The sequence below is a fragment of the Vanessa cardui genome, chromosome 18, assembly GCF_905220365.1.
Source record: "Vanessa cardui chromosome 18, ilVanCard2.1, whole genome shotgun sequence".
Lineage (NCBI taxonomy): Eukaryota > Metazoa > Arthropoda > Insecta > Lepidoptera > Nymphalidae > Vanessa > Vanessa cardui.
In genome coordinates, this window is record NC_061140.1 from 12,459,005 (window position 1) to 12,476,777 (window position 17,773).

Genomic DNA, 17,773 nt, shown 5'->3' on the forward strand with positions numbered 1-17,773 from the left:
AAGAGGGTGTGGCGTTTGTTGTGCTTATAATATTAGATGGGGTACATATTACAAGGTATAGCGATAATGTTGGTAAAACTTGAGATTGATTTTGAAGATGGTTAAAACTACTCAGAATAGTGTTGAAAAGAATCAAAATATATGTACCTAACTGTGTAACTAGACTTTTGAAAAATTCTGATTTGTTACTTTACTAATAGTTCGCAATATAAGAACCACGGCAGATCATTAAGTTTATTTGTAGTTTATTTTATTTGTTTATTTAATATATTTCTTTTTTCCAATTTATATTAAAATAAGAAACGAAATAAATTCATTAGAAAATTTTTTTGCTAACGTCAGAAAACCTAATTTAATTCTGTTGAATTTATTTTTTTCTTAACAACAACAAACAACATCCTGTAAATTCCCACTGCTGGGCTAAAGGCCTCCTCTCCCTTTAAGGAGAAGGTTTGGAACATATTCCACCACGCTGTTCCAATGCGGGTTGGTGGAAATTTTTTCTTAAATTATTTTAATTTTTGTTTTTTATTATTTAAAACAAATAGTGTCAATTATTTCTATAATTTAAAAATTTTAAGCATATTTTTATAATAATATAATTGAAACAATTGCTTTTCATAAAAATCTAAATTGTGCATATGCTAGTAATAACATAAGTAAAGGTCAATAATGGTAATATATGTATGTTAGTACCGCAAAGAGCTTGGGACAGGCTTTAATTTTATAAGTGGTTAAGTAACGGAAGCTTACGAAGTTGTCGATTTTCTCTACTACTTGAAAACTTGTACCGAAAGCTTATAATAAGCTACATTAACATAACATCATGTTTCTCACGATTTTATTATAAACTTGTTATTGTTAAGAATCTGAGACTAGTGATTTATCTCGTACTTAAAACAGGCAGGCAAACAGATTACCTGACAACTTTCAGTTCTAAAATGTTACATTAAGGCATTTTTAAATGTGTTAAATATTTTGACTTAATAGTAGAGTTTTCTGTAAACCTACCATCACACTCATCAGACATTCTGTCTGTATATTAAGTCCTATTTTGAAGGTCCAATGAGCCAGTTCATCTACTATCATAGTTCCTAAGCTCGGTGGCGAGTTGGTGACGTAAGAAAGGCTTAACATTTCTTAAAGCTCGAATTCTTGCGTCCTTTTAATCTGTTTCTAATCTATATCTATATTAATATTATAGATGGAAAGTTATTCTGTATGTCTGACTGTCAATCTTCCATGACCACACTGCTGAACCGAATTTAATGAAATTCGGTATGAAGCAAATTTGAATTCTAAGGAAGGACATAGGCTACTTTTTTGCCTGACACACAACAACCTACACCCCAAAACGCGAGCGAAGCCACGGGCGACGGCTAGTATCCTATAACATACAACAACAGCCTGTAAATTCGCACTGCTGGTCTCCTCTCCCTTTGAGGAGAAAGTTTGGAACATACTCCACCACGCTGTTCTAATGCGGGTTGGTGGAATACACATGTGGCAGAATTTCTATGAAATTTGTCACATGCAGGTTTTCTCACGATGTTTTCCTTCACCGCTGAGCACTAGATGAATTATAAAGACAAATTAAGCACATGAATCAGCGGTGCTTGCTTGGATTTGAACCCGCAATCGTCGGTTAAGATGCAAGCGTTATAACCACACGTAATACCAAAATTATAGTAAATATGTATTACGGTTCAGAATTGAACCTAACTTTCACATAGGTGGCTCACGTGTCGAATTTAAATATGCATGAGCCATTATCACTATAATGGTTATTTGATTGATAACGAATGAACTTAAATTAATTTGGAGTAGATATTCGATGATAAAGTCCTAAACCTTAAACCTTACAGTATTGCACGCTTAGATATGCTTCGGCCCACTAGCAAATGGGCCACCTGATGGTAAGCGATTACCATCAAGTATAGACATTTGCGCAGTAAGAAATATAGCCATTGATTAACACCAAGTACTAATTAATTTTTAAAGAGCCGAGATGGCTCAGTGTTTGGAACACATGTATCATAATCGACGATTGCGGGTTCAAATCCTGGCAAGTACCGCTGAATTATTCGTGTGCTTAATTTGTGTTTATAATTCATCTTTTTTTATGGTAAAGATAGGCGGACGAGCATATGGGCCACCTGATGGTAAGTGGTCACCAACACTCATAGACAATGACGCTGTAAGAAATATTAAATATTCCTTACATTCTCAATGTGCCACCAGCCTTGGGAACTAAGATGTTATGACCCTTGTGCCTGTAGTTACACTGGCTCACTCACCCTTGAAACTGGAACACAACAATACTGAGTACTGTTATTTTGCAGTAGAATAACTGATGAGTGGATGGTATCTACCCAGGCGGGCTATAAAGCCCTACGTGCTCGGCGTCGGATAACATCGTGAGGAATCCTGTATGTGTCGGTTTTCGATTTTGATAGTGGTGGAATATATTCCAAGCTTTTCCCTTAAGGGAAGAGGAGGTCTTAGCTCAGGAGTGGAAAATTTACAGACTTTTGTTGTTGAGAAGGTTCATTGATTAGATCTTATTTTAATTAAAGTGTATGCATACCCCGCAAACACCACTGACTTTATTTTCTTAAATTATATTTATTGTGTCAAGGAAAACACAGTAAGGACGCCTGCATGTGTCGATGCAACACAGCTACATGTGTATTTATTAACCTGAATTGGAACAGCGTGTAATCCCGAGCGAGAAGGCTCAGCCCACATGTGGAACATTTTTCAGATAGTTAATTTATTTATTTACATCACGATTGGTGTCTAAATTGGGAATGTAACTATGTTTGACTGTTCGTTAGGCTTTTATGAAATTCGAATTCCAAGGAAGAACATTCAAGAGGTAAAATTAGGGTTGTTGGGGTATGTATTTTCTTCAAATTCAGTGTTCATTCAAAATGAAGACCTCAATCATGAAATGTGTTACCGGCATAAAACTTATATTTAGTATTGTTGTTTTTTGTATATACAATAGGTAGGCGAACTAGCAATTCATCTAATGGTAAGTGGTCACCACACATGGTAAGAAATTTAAACCATTATCTTAGGTATAAAATTGTTATCCCTCATTTGCCTGTTATACTAACTCACACCCAAACCCAAACACAACAAATTTTAGGCTGTTTAGTATGCGAGGAATGGTGGGTGGTACCTACCCTCGTCTTGTACAAAGCCCTACCACCAAGTCATTATCGTTATTTGATATTCAATGAACTGTACCATATTGGATTAAAGCATTCAACCTTTAACATGAAAACAAATATAGAAATTCTAGCTAAATCTCTATATTTAATAAGATAATCTTACGAGACACAATTATGCTGAAATAGTTCATATTTATTACGTAATAAGGCCCAAATTTACTATACATATGACACGTTTCCATAATAGCTATAAATTGTTAATTACTCGCTAATGAATACACATCCGATATCTGATGGGAAATTAAATTCTAATACAAGGTGTAAACCATAGATTATAAAATACAGAAGTGCCGTTAATTTGGAATCGTATTACATCATAAAATAATTTACTAGCGACACGCCCCAGTTTCGCACGGTTGCAATACTGATACTAAATATACTACAGAATTTGTTTATTTACGACATCACATTAGAAATTTCTAAAATTTACTAATGTTTCTTTACTATATTGCCCATGTATTGTATACAAAATCAAAATCAAAATAAACTTTATTCAAGTAGGCTTTTACAAGCACTTTTGAATCGTCTTTTTACAATTAAGTGAATCTACCACGGGTTCGGAAAGTAAATTCTACCGAGAAGAACCGGCAAGATACTCAGTAGTTACTCTTTTTCAACATTTAAAAAATACAAAGTCATGTTAGTTAAAACAATTATTTATATTGATATATCCTGCTTGGAAGTCAACAGGTATTAAACCTCTCTTCTCGAATCGCTCTATCTATTAAGAAAAACCGCATCAGAATCCGTTGCGTAATTTTAAAGATCTAAGCATACGTAGGGGCAAACAGCGATAAGATAATATAAAATATATACTATGTAGTGATTTAAGTAAGCTTTTATAAGTACATTTGTTTCGTCATAGTGACCTTCGAGTAACGATCGTCAAAATTCAATTTAATTTAAATTCGCTAAATTGTCAAACAAGAAATTATTAGAGTTGACCTACAATAATTGTAATTATTGTTTTAATTTGTAAATTTGAAGATATTTCTTCAAATTGTATTTTAACTTCAATAATTAAATTTTTTAAAGAGTCATTGACATAACACGTACCGCTTACTTGAGCTAACGAGTAGATAAGCACTAAGAAAGGAGTTTTTAAATTTCATCACCTGAAGGGTTGAATATGGGATGAAAGTTTGTATTGACATTCATCACATCTAATGTTTGATATATCAAATTAAATTTTGTTTATTATATCATATAACGTACTAATTATTTTATAATTAATTATCCGTCCGTGAATATATAATGATAGTGTTTTATTTGTTAATTATGAAATACTAGGAGTCGCCCGCGGCTGCACTTGTGTTTTAGGGTGTTTGAATGAGTCAGGAAAAAAAGTAACCTATGTTCTTTCTTGGAGTTCAAGTTTGCTTAATACCAAATTGCTGTTTTGCTGCAGTTATTGGCCGTGAAAATGACAGACAGACAGATAGACAGACAGTGTTATTTTCACATTTATAATATTAATAATACAGATTAAAACTGTCGATACCATTTCTGATCCATACAGTTTTATGGTACAAGGGATATTGTTTAGGCGGAGCTACAGCAAACATCACAATGTGTTGCCTATCTCTATTATAATCTTTTTTTCTTTTATATTCACACAGTAATCTGAGACATGTGGCGTACCGACACAGAAATAGGTCAAATATGTTCATAGGGTAAAGAACACTACACTTGAACGCTGTCTTATTATTATAATTAACAGATCAACTATATTTTTTTTAAATCTTGCCTTTGTTTTAAAATGATTCTAATTAATATAGAAAGGCTTAAAGAGTACAGGGTATCTCCTGTAACGATAATTCTGGTTATATAATCTATGTTAATTAAAATAATTTTTTTTTTATAATTTTGCAAATATATTCTATAAATATAGATAATTCAATAAATATTACAATTTTTTACACAAACAATGTCCGCATACTAATAAAATTCTTATATTACATTTATCTGTCTGTCTGTTAGTATATTCTTACAATTTATGTTTTAAATAGAATCAGTATAAATTAAAAAAAAAATCTATACTATAATATCAAAAATGTGTAAGTAACTCTATCTGTCTGTCCGTCTGTCACTACCAAACCACTGAATCGAATTTGATGAAATTTTGGCATAGGCTCCTTTTTTGCCTCACACATAAGAACCAATACCCTAAAACGTGAGCTAAGTCGCGGGCAACAATTAGTATATAATATATGATAATAATATGCTCATCAATTATGTTACAAGGCTTAATCAAATCAAACGAGCATGTATAATTTAGAAAGACAAAGACGTAGCTTAATGTAAAATTAAGTCTTTCAAGTTCTAGTACAAATTTCAAAGTCAGACGAAGTTTTAACTAAGCCCCAGTTAAGCTTGTATATAATTTCGATCATAGCCTCTGTTATACGAAATTATTAGTCGATAAGAAAGTTTTCATTGAAACTGTATTTTTGTTAATTCATATGGTGTCAATGGTGATTTTGAACAAAGATCACTAATTCACCACCATGGTACCATTATCGGTATTAGAGATCAATGGGATAAGAATCGATCTTTGGCGGTAGAATAGTTATAAACGAAACAATTATTATAAAGTAATAACACCAAATTGAATATAAATTACCCTAAAGAAAACCTACGGAAAATATCAGCCGAAGTTTATCAAATGTGACAATTAATTGGCAATTTTTATGTGAATCAAAATCGACAGGATATATACATAATTATTTGTTTTATAATGATACAGTTTTTAAATTTAGAATCAGATGAAATTGATGAAAAAAATTAAATAGAATCTAAACGAGCGAGTCAACAATAAGAGCATATACCCTACTTTCTTAATACAAAAGGTCAAAGCCCTCAGCTGTTTTGTAAGAGTTAACCAGATAATTTTTTTACTGTTTACGGCCAGTATTGGTTTACTTGAACGAATCGACGCTTCCAAATTATTGAGTCGACCGCAGAGATGCCTAAGACTTTCGGAATAAATTAATTTCACTTAATCTTATTTGACGGGACAGCTTAAATAGTTAACTTAGCCTGAGCTTATTTACTTGAGTTACTTTTGAATTAATATTTGTTATGCAAGTATTTAATCTTTACTATTAACAATAAAAACTCATTTGTATTCCATATATGATTTGATTCTCGTGAATTTCGTCACACTAGTGGTAGGCCTTTGTACAAGCCCGTCTGGGTAGCTACCACCCACTCATCAGTTATTCTACCGCCATACAACAGTACTCAGTATTGTTGTGTTTCGGTTTGAAAGGTGAGTGAGCCAGTGTAACTAGAGACACAAGGGTTATAACAATTTAGTTCCAAGGTCGGTGGCGCATTTACTATGGGTGATTATGACGACTTACCATCAGGTGGGCCATATACTCGTCCGCCAACCTATACCATAAATAAATAAATAAAAAAACACAGAGAGCAAGAGCAGAGCAAGAGCAAGAGCAAGAGGAGAGCAAGAGCAGTGCTACAAGATCGTTTGTTACAAAAACAAAACGTACCATGACGGTTTAGAACACGTCAATGTAAACTGAAAATAACGGGTTCAAGCCAGTTGAGTAACACAAATAACAATCATCACATTTCTCATTCGATAAATCCACTAATTTGCATTGGAACGAGTAGTGGAATAAGTCCAAATAATTCAAACGCAATTTTAACAATTCTAACAAGATGTTGATATGACTTCTCTTAATGGTAGGGTTTTGTGCAAGCCCGTCTGCGTAGGTACACTCACTCATCAGGTATTCTACCGCCAATTGGAATACTTAGTAATGTCGTGTTCCAGCTTAAAAGACGGCCAGGATAACTAGAGCACAAGAAGTGGTTAATATTTGTGACAGAGCCGAAGTCAATAGGCGGTGACCACTTAACATCAGGTGACCCATTTGCAGTTCCGCCTACCTATTCATTAATCATTAACAGCCTGTAAATTTCCCACTGCTCAGCTAAGGCCTCCTCTTCCTTAGAGGAGTGGGGTTAGGAGCATATTCCACCACGCTGTTCCAATGCGGGTTGGTGGAATACACATGTAGCCGAATTTCGATGAAATTGAGTCACATGCAGGTTTCCTCACGATGTTTGCTATCACCGCAGAGCACGAAATAAATTATAAACACAAATTAAGCACGTGAAAATTCAGTAGTGCGTGCCTAGGCCAGAACCCGCAATCATCGGTTAAGATGCACGCATTCTAACCACTGGGCCATTTGGGCCTTGTCCATTACATATAAATAAGTTAATAAAATATAATAATTACTTTAACAATCTATACTAATATTAATGCGAAAGATTTCGTGTTTAAGCCGCTGAAGAATTTAGATGAGATTTGGTATAAAGATAATATGTGTCCCTTGAAAGTATTTTTTTCATCACCCCCTCAAGGGGATGAATATGACAGTGACGATTATTGTGCTATTGGTGACTTCGATAAATTTCACGCGGTTAATTCCGCAGGTTAAGATTCTATAATACTTATAGCTGTTACATTCAGGTAAGATTTTCCCTATTACTATAATGTTGTGAAGGCTAAGTGTTTCTAGCAGCTTCACCTACCTTAAAGTAACTTTCATAAGAGAAACTTTACAGCTAAGCTTATCTAGCCGTACGTATACAACGAGAATATTAAATTCGAGCTTGTCACGTCACTAGTGTAAATTTAAAGCGTTTGAAATTCTTGAGCGCTGTTTTTTATGTAATCACTAGTAGCCGGCCGCGGATTCGCTTGCGTTTTCAGGTATTGGCTGTCATGTGTTAGACAAAAAAGTAGCCTATTCCTTTTCTTGGAGTTCAAATTTGCTTCATACCAAATATCATGAAACTCAGATACAGACAGACAGACAAACAGAGTTACTTTCACATTTATAATATCAATATATATTACATAGTATAAAACAAAGTCGCTCACCGTTATCTGTCCCTATGTATGCCTAGATCTTTAAAATTACACAACGGATTTTGAAATGTTTTTTTTTTTCATTAGATTTCGAAAAGAAGGTATTTGTATATAATATATGGAAAATATAGTTAAGAAACAATGATAACGACTGAAAAACAGTGAATGTTGTAGGACATTCTTTAATATATTCATTGTCAGCATTGCACCCGTGTAAAGCCGGGATGGGTCGATAGTAATATTAAATACTAAAACGTTTTTAGAAACACCGTGCTTACTTTCATATAAGTTTTATGTATCTTTTATTTTTATTAGCTCAAAAAGGAAAATTGAGATAAGATGTTTTTATACGAGTTTAAAAAAAATATGACTATTTATTTTAATTGTTACTATTAGCTAAGTGCTCGATTAACAAGTGGTTTGGCACATTACAAAGAGTGAAACTATTATCTTTATGGGTTATGAATATAACATGTGTTAAGGAATTATAAATAAAATATCTTCATATTTATTTGCATAAATTATTTTAATAATATGTAACAAGTTTTAAAATTATTACATCATAATTACATTAAAACTGTAATTTATCCAATACTAAATATTAACTTAGAATATAAATTATATTGCCGAGATGGCCCCGTGATTACAGCACAAACACCTTAGCTGATGATTTTGGATTTAAACCCAGGCAAGCACCACTGAATTTTAATATTTATAATTCATTTCGAACTCGGCGGTGAAGAAAAACATCGTGATGAAACCTGCATTTATCTAGTCACAACGAAATTCTTTCAAATGTAAATCGACCAACAGGATTGGAACAGCGTGCTAGAATATGTATATATATCTTCTCCCCAAAGAGAAAGGAGGCCTTAGCCCAGTAGTGGGAAATTTACTAGCTATTATTTAAAATTATATGAAATAGAAAAACAAAAGCGTAACGATTACATTATTATAAACGTTTACATAATCTTATAAAAAAAAAATTCAATTAAACGTCTTAAAATTTTTAACCAAAAATGTAATTAAAAAAAGGCGTTGAACGTGTTTTATTTCGGACAGATTTATGTGGCCTTCTGTTCGAAATTTGAAAAGAGTAAAAAGCAAAACAGTACGGAGGAGCACGTGAAATTTATGACTTTAAAATTTGGATGGCTTCACCAACAAATAGCATAAAAGAAATTGTTCCACTTCACTCGTATTGTTCGTTTCGTAGCCGGCGAGTTGGCACGAAATATATTTAGTTATTTGAAATAGAGCCATTTTAATGGATACTTGTGATTAATTGCGAAACTTAAAATATTGCTTCGGAATGTGTCTGCGATTACCAGACCGTCTAAAAATCTTAATCTTGATAAATTATCCCGAATAATGTGAATTATTCATAACTTGTTTTGCTCCTCAGTGTTTTAAAGTCATGCGATATTAGGGCATTGTGCTGCAACAATTCATTTTTATCTCTACTCATAAGCTGGTTAAGTTGTAAGTTTGATTTACGTCTAACGTTAAAACCTAGGTCGTTATGTTAATTTTCTCATATTCATAACACTTGACGAATGAATGAATTATGACCTGTTCAGACATGAATGAAACACTAACTATTCTGGAGGTACCACTGTTCAATACAGATATAATCTATGCCAATTAAGGTTTACAAAACGATTATGTACCGAAAATGTCCGATTTTCCTCAAATGTTCGAAGAATTTTGATAATCTTGACTATCTCTTTCAAGGCTAAACTTTCATTTCAGTTCCCAATAATTCTCATTCTCAACTTACCTATATAGAAAAACGTTGTTTGAAACCTGCTATGAGACATTTTATATTCGTATTTAATAAAAGAAACTCCTGTGCAAAATGTTATTCTACTCGAAGCAGTGTTTAAGTGAATAGATGAAAAATACCTTATCATTATATTACATTATCATTAAAAATATAGTTCACTTTTTGCTGGAGTCGTCCAGCAAACGTTTTTTCACGAGATAAGTTCCATAGAATTGGAAATCCACAATAGCTTATTTTCATGACCCGACCAAACACTCAATGGAACCAACTTTTTCCGATGATTTACCGAACCGGGATAGCTTGTAAACAATGAGACCAAAAGTTCTTCAAAAGACGGCAACGCACCTGCAACGGCAAGGACAGAGGTTGTCGCTTTCCAATAGATGAGCCAGCTCATTTGCCAATACACAAAAAACATCTAATCAGCTGTTTATAGATATGCTGTGTATTTTATTGTCACGAGAAATTTGATGGTGTAACTTGTGAGGCATTACATTTCTAAAAATTGTACAATCTTGTGAATGTACCTTTGCAAATAAATGAACAAATATACAAGTTTAGTACTTCTTCGAATTATTTAATTAAACTAAACAAATATAAAGGTATTAAATCCATCAAATTTCGATTTCCAAGAAATATTTTTCCTAGTATATAATTATTGCCTGATATTTACTACTAACGGTTCCGCGCGATTTTACCCGTAAAGCGACAAAGCCTTTTTTCTCGCTGGAAAAACGCATTAAGCGTTACTCTCCTATTAAGTGGGAAGTGGAAGGTATGTGAGACTGGCAGGTGCTCAGGACGACACCAGTGAATCCTAGTATACCAGAATAATAACATACAGCGGTACCCTGTCCGTCTTTTCAGCGAGCGCCATAGGTTTGCTTTCAAACCAACACAGCCTACGTTCAACAATAAATGGTACCATCTAAACAAGTTCGTAGCCAAGAACTCATTTTAGGGTGAGGTTTGTACTATAAACTATATGTAATCACTTTCTTTTGAAATTATTTTCTCGTAAGTGGTCGTAGATTAGAAAATATTTTATATTATCCATTAATTTATACGAAATATTTCTGTCAGGGCAATAAGTACCAATGATTCTTCAATAGTTAGCGAAAAAAATTGGGGTATACCCAAAAGAGATGTCAGGTTAAATACATAAGTCGTCGTAAGCAACAAGTTTCAAATCAACAAGATTAGTAGTACATTAAATTAGCACTTACAAACAAACAGACTCTTCAGCTTTATAATATTAATTAAAGGTAATATAAATTCCAACACAAGATGCGAAATACGTCGATGTTACAAAATACTAAATTATAAAAAGGACCTTACATTATGAGCAGGTGAAGCTATTATGTTTTTTATGTAAATAATTAATAAATTCAATCTACATTAAAACATTTCTGATTTGTCCTTCGATGTTTAGAAAGTTAGTGAAGGTTAAACGATTTGACATTAACCTTAATTTATATTTAAACAACGTAAATGAAACTAATTTAGACACCCGACATTGTTTATTTATGTATATTTTTATTGAAAACTACTTTTATACTATGACTTTAATCTTAATACTACATAAACTTTTTATTGCTATAATTACACTATACTACAAAATACTATACTCATACATAGTCTTATAGATTATCGTCAAAATTATATTTATAGTGAAACATTAATATGAGTCTCAAGACTATTCTTCGATTTTAAATCTGAAACTGTCCTGTCCTCTTCATAACTGTTATTGTCAACCTCAAAGTCAGCCTGCCTGACGTATCCTTCAAATCAGAAAACGTTAGTAAATAATCTTGGTAAGCTGCTTAGCGGTAGAATCTGTAATTTGTGGGACTTATCCCCTTTTTTATCTCCTAGTAAAATGCGTTATGCGTTCCCCTAGAAGGAGTGGAGGGTATGTGGACCTTGTTGGCATGCCCCGGACCCGCTTTCGCATGCTAATGTGACGCCCTGACAAGGATGGTACCCTATACAATCCCTAGCACTAAGTAAATTTGACTGTTTAATATATAATCTACCTATATGCTTAGGATGTATGTACATAAATATATTCGAAACGCAGATCGAATCTCTATATACTTACTGAGTCATAATAAATTTTTTGAACGATATTCTTTACGCCGCCTACTGTGGAGTGAACGGGCACAAATCGTCACCTAAGGGAAAAGCTTTATGCCCCCTCCGGGCGCCCTCTCTCTTTCTTTCTCTTTATTATACAAAGTTTTACGATAATTTATTTTTTTATTTACACGAGATTTTTAATAACAAATACATCTTATCATATAGTTATTTTGAATCGTTTTTAGTTAATTACATGAATTAATATCATCTCTTTTTTACTCCTATCTTTGTCTGTTACTGCTGTTGCAGTTTGAAACCATAAAGTTTATATGTAATTATTCGCATTATAAGTAATGTATGTTCTTTAATGAGTAAAAAACAAATAATAATTTCATCGTTAATATCTCAGTCGAAAGATATCCACTGCTGGAAAAAGCTCTCAAGATTCTCCTTGATCATCTCTCCTCTCAAATGTTGATATGTGTTTTCCATAGGCGCCTTGTGTCATAATCGCTACCCTTGTCTAAATTCGATTGCAGGAAGATCCTCTCCGAATTCCACAGATTGTAATATAATATCAAGGCATAAACCTACACCGACATACAACACTTAAAAAAAACAATATAAATGATATAAGCTTGAACTGGGATTCAAAGCTGAGACAATCGATAATGCAATATTTTTACAAGTCACTAGATCACTGAAGAAGCCTTGTATATCTATGTTTACATATAAATGCAAATTGCCCGATATATCAACACACACAGCTGCTTTTAATCGTTAATGTAATCTGTTAAATAACACTTTGTCTATTAATAATTAATTCAAGCGACTTGAATATGTAAATTGACAAATATAATGTTTACTACATGTCTTGATATAATATGTTTAATTTATTGTTTTAATTTGCAACATGACAAGGTATGACATATGTATTCCAGCGCCGGAATTCAGTGATTTGGTGATTTGTTTTTACAATTTCATAATTGTGAAGTAAAGGCCTCTAATCTTAAGGATAAGGTTTAGAGATTTTTACACCATGCAATTATAACCGCTATTGGTGGATCTATAAGGTGCAAATTTCCTCACAAAGATAGCAAAAGATAATTTATAAACACAAATTAAGCGTATGAGCGTTCAATGATTATTGGGATTTAAACACGACTAAAATATAACCATATAGAGGGATCTATTGTCATATCTTGTCATAAAACATATATAAAATTTATATACATTATTTATGCATAAAGTATATTATTACGGTTTTTTTTTGTTACTCATTTTCTTTACTTCGTACACAGTATGTCCCCCCGAGGCAATGAATTAGGGGTGGCCTTTTAGCTGCGGAAAATATTAAGAAAAACAAAAAAGAACATGTGTATGCATGTATGTATAATAATTATATTACCGGTGAGTTGTAAAAGTTGACTTCTTGTTAATCTAGCGAGTTTGTGAACTGACAAAAAATTTGTTGGACATTGGCATCTTATTTTGAAGATATTCTATAAAAGACAGTCTATAACACTGAAATTGATAAAGAAAATCACAAATATAGCTTTTGTTGTTAAAATGCATTATAAAGCTCACTGCGTATTAATTTCTTGGTGGTACGACCTTGTGCAAAGCCCTCTGAGTGGATACCGTCCAGTGAATAAAGTTTGAGTGAGCCAGTGTAAATGCAGGCATAAGGGACATAACATTTTAGCTCCAAAGGTTGGTGGTAGATAAGCTATGTCAAAATGATTTCCACTTACCTTAAAAATCGTAAACCCTCGACTTTCTGAAGGTTATCCAACCATACAAACGCCTAGGATTTTTATTTTGCTTTACTTCCGTTTATAAATAATATCATGCCCAAAGATGGGTAAGATTAGCTATATAATAGCAGAAAAATAACCCATTACTTTAACTAGCCAAACCTTGCAACTGGACTAGCGAATATGCAGCATTTTACTTAGTCACTAGGACATCGACGTAGTTATATTGAAGCATACAAATACAAGCAAGCTTGCTTTGATAATTATATTAACATATATACAAGCGCTTAAAATATTGATAAACATGTTATCTACCAATTAGGAATGGCCTCTAAACCGTAATTATAAGAAACGAGAAGAATATAACAAAGCAGTGCATAACTTTTAAATATAAAATTGAAATAGTAATGAAATATTTCAATCACAGGATAACAAATATCTGTTCACAGACACAAAGTTATAGTTATAGACAAGGTTTCTATGTAACCAACTCGTTTCTCAAATGACATTCCAATTAAATCCACTGTCAACTTATGCATTCTGAATAAATTGACTACAATACTAATAACATGATTGAATTATAAAAGAAGATTAGCAAGTCACGTCGCGGGTTCACCTGCGAAATTATCGTAAACATAGTAACATTTATGTATCACTGGATTATGTTTGTTCAAATTATATTATGTCGTTTGTTATATTAACTTTAGTGTCATCAATTGGTACATCGTAATCTATCAATGACTAGAAACGAATACAATATTAATCAGTCAAGTCGTGTAGAAAGATTTTTTTTTATGAAATAGTTTGGCTAACGAGCATATAGGCCATCTGATGGTAAGTGTTCATCATCACCCATAGACAATGACGCTGTAGGAAATATTAACTATTCCTTACATCGTCAATGTGCCACCAACCTTGGGAACTAAGATACTATGACCCCTGTGCCTGTAGTAACACTGGTTCACTCACCCTTCAAATCGGAACACAACAATACTGCGTACTGTTGTTTAGCGGTAGAATATCTGATGAGTGGGTGGTACCTACCCAGATGGGCTTGCACAAGACCCTGCCACCAAGTGTTATCAAGGTCTTCATTGATAAGTAACATTCGTTCAGTTTCAGAATATTTCCATACAATATAAATAGAATATTATACTAAGTTCAATCAATCATACTTTGTAAAGTAATTAAAATGATTTCAACGATGTGAACTTTTGAACAAAAACTTATGATTTACGCATAAGTATTCTAAATCGTTTATTTGTTCCGTCGACTTTTGTCTTCAGATAATGATTCAGTCTTTTGTATTATGAAATACGGTGCAATTAAAAATGAAATACGGCACGCACCCCGAACTGAGAGACACGCCTAGTTTCGATATCTTGGTCCAAAAGTTGTTTAAGTTACGAAATGAGACTGCTAGATATTGTTTATTTCATTGCTATTGTTAATTGTTCCATGACAATGTAATTAACGTACCTTTTCAGATGTTATTTATATTTGAGCTACATTTGTAGGAGAATTATGAACCTTTGATAAATGAAATATTTTACATTTTTATTTTAAATTTATATATTTACCCTCCCCGGCTACGCACGGATGCGATGCTGATACTAAATATACTGCAGAACTTGTTTATTTAGGCCATCACATCAGTAACTTATAAAATTGTCACCATTTCTTTACTATATTGTCCATGTATTCAAAAAAACCTTCCCCTTTTATTTGTCTATTGAAAAAAACCGCATCAAATTCCGTTGCGTAATTTTAAAGATCTAAGCATTCATAGGTACAAACAGCGGTAAGCGACTTTGTTTTATACCATGTAGTGATAGATCAGAGTCAATGGATCTGATAGTAAGCGTATCTAATAAACTAAAGCTGTAGCTAATCTTATCACTATCAATTTGAATTAAAGGCATTAAAATATATTTTGTCATGTTATTATATAATTTTAATATATAATACCAAAACATAAAGATATACTTGATGATAAGGCTTATGCAAACACGTTAAAGCAGTTACAACCTGCTCATCACATATTCGAACACCAATCAACAGTACTCAGTACTGTTGTGTTCTAGCTGGAAGACTAAATATAACAACAACAACAACAGCCTGTAAATTCCCACTGCTGGGCTAAAGGCCTCCTCTCCCTTTGAGGAGAAGGTTTGGAACATATTCCACCACGCTGTTCCAATGGGGGTTGGTGGAATACACATGTGGCAGAATTTCTAAGAAATTTGTCACATGCAGGTTTCCTCACAATGCTTTCCTTTACCACTGAGCACGAGGTGAATTGTAAAGACAAATTAAGCACATGAATCAGCGGTGCTTGCCTAGGTTTGAACCCGCAATCATCGGTTAAGATGCAAGCGTTCTAACCACTAGGCCATCTCGTCTCTCTAGAAGGCTAAGTAAACTAGTGTTAAAAATGCACAAGTGGCATAACATTTCAATTCCCAAGGCTAGAGTATGTTGTCATATATTAGGCAAAAAAGCACCCTATGTCCTTTCTTGGAGCTCAAATTTGATTGGTACCAAATGTCATCGAATTCGGTTCAGTGGTTTAGTAGTGAAAGAGCGAAAGATAGGCAGACATACAGACAGGGTTTCGTTCTCCTTTGTAATATTAGTATAGAAGTGCCACTTATCATCAGTTACGACATTTTCCCGTTCAACTCCATATTTAGAAAAGAGATATAGTGGATACTCTTTAACAACATACACTGCAAACATTCGTCGCTAACGGATTTCGTCACTTTAATTATAATATAAAGAAAACAATTGAAAGAATTACTAAATATTGATTTATAACTACAAAATAATTAGAATAGGACTTGGCTTCTATGAGATCTCAAAACTTTTTACGAAGGAAAGACTGCATCGAAAGACTTGGCATTTTTTTATGATTAATGTTTTTGGTGGGATCACATGTTTACTGCAAAGCAATATTTGAACTTTGGAATGGGTTAAAAACAAGAAATAAATGTAAAATATCCTTCTTTATTATCTTTACTGGTAACAGTAGAGCTAGTTACTCTTTATTCATATGCTGTATATAAGATTCAAGTCCTTAACCGTAGTTATATCACATATATTTGTCGATCAGCCCCGTCCCCGCCGGGGCACCGGAGCTAACATTCGAAACTGCCCCCCGGGGCTTCAGTATGTTCAATTTCATTTCCAGTTTATTGGGTTTTAAGTTACACAGTAATAACTTACAAATACCTTTAAATATATTTAATGAATGAACTATTTTAAAAAAATATATCAATGGGCGTTAACGCTTCTTATGCATAAATACTCCCTAAGGGCTCAGATGTCTGTAATATAACGCGTTCCCTTATCAGTTTTGTTTATGAAATATTTAATTACATGACTTAAAAGTTACTGAAAAGTAATAATTATCATAAAAATAGAAGAACTGCCTAAAATAAAAGAACTAACCATTCGATACTATTCTATATATCTTTACACGTACGTTAATTTCGGTGTGATCACACTTTCTTAAAATCCTGAACAATTTCGCTTCCGCCGCGATCTCAAAAACAAAGAAAGAGATACTTTTCTGTGAAAATGTTTACTTAAACACAGGTATGCTCCTTGCATCCATAATCGTATAATACAAGGACAATCTTCCATGATCGAAGATAATACAGGCGTAAAACTAACGATTTTAAACAGTAACAAATTCAATATTCTGAGGTTGTACTGATTGTGTTGCCTTCTCCTCATAACTAGGCTAACGAAGCCGTCAATATAACAACTATACTAGTTGTCATCTGAGGATTCTCTCGAGTTTTAGTGGGTTGATTGTTATGGTTTAGGCAAAAAAACGTACCTTATGTCCTTCTTTGAAGTTCAAATTTGCTTCACGCTTCATGAAATTTGGTTTGGTCGTGAAAGAGCGAAAGGACAGACAGACAGACACAGTTACTTTCACATTTATAATATTAATATAGATTATTTTTGATGATTTATTTATTTATTTAATTTTTATGGC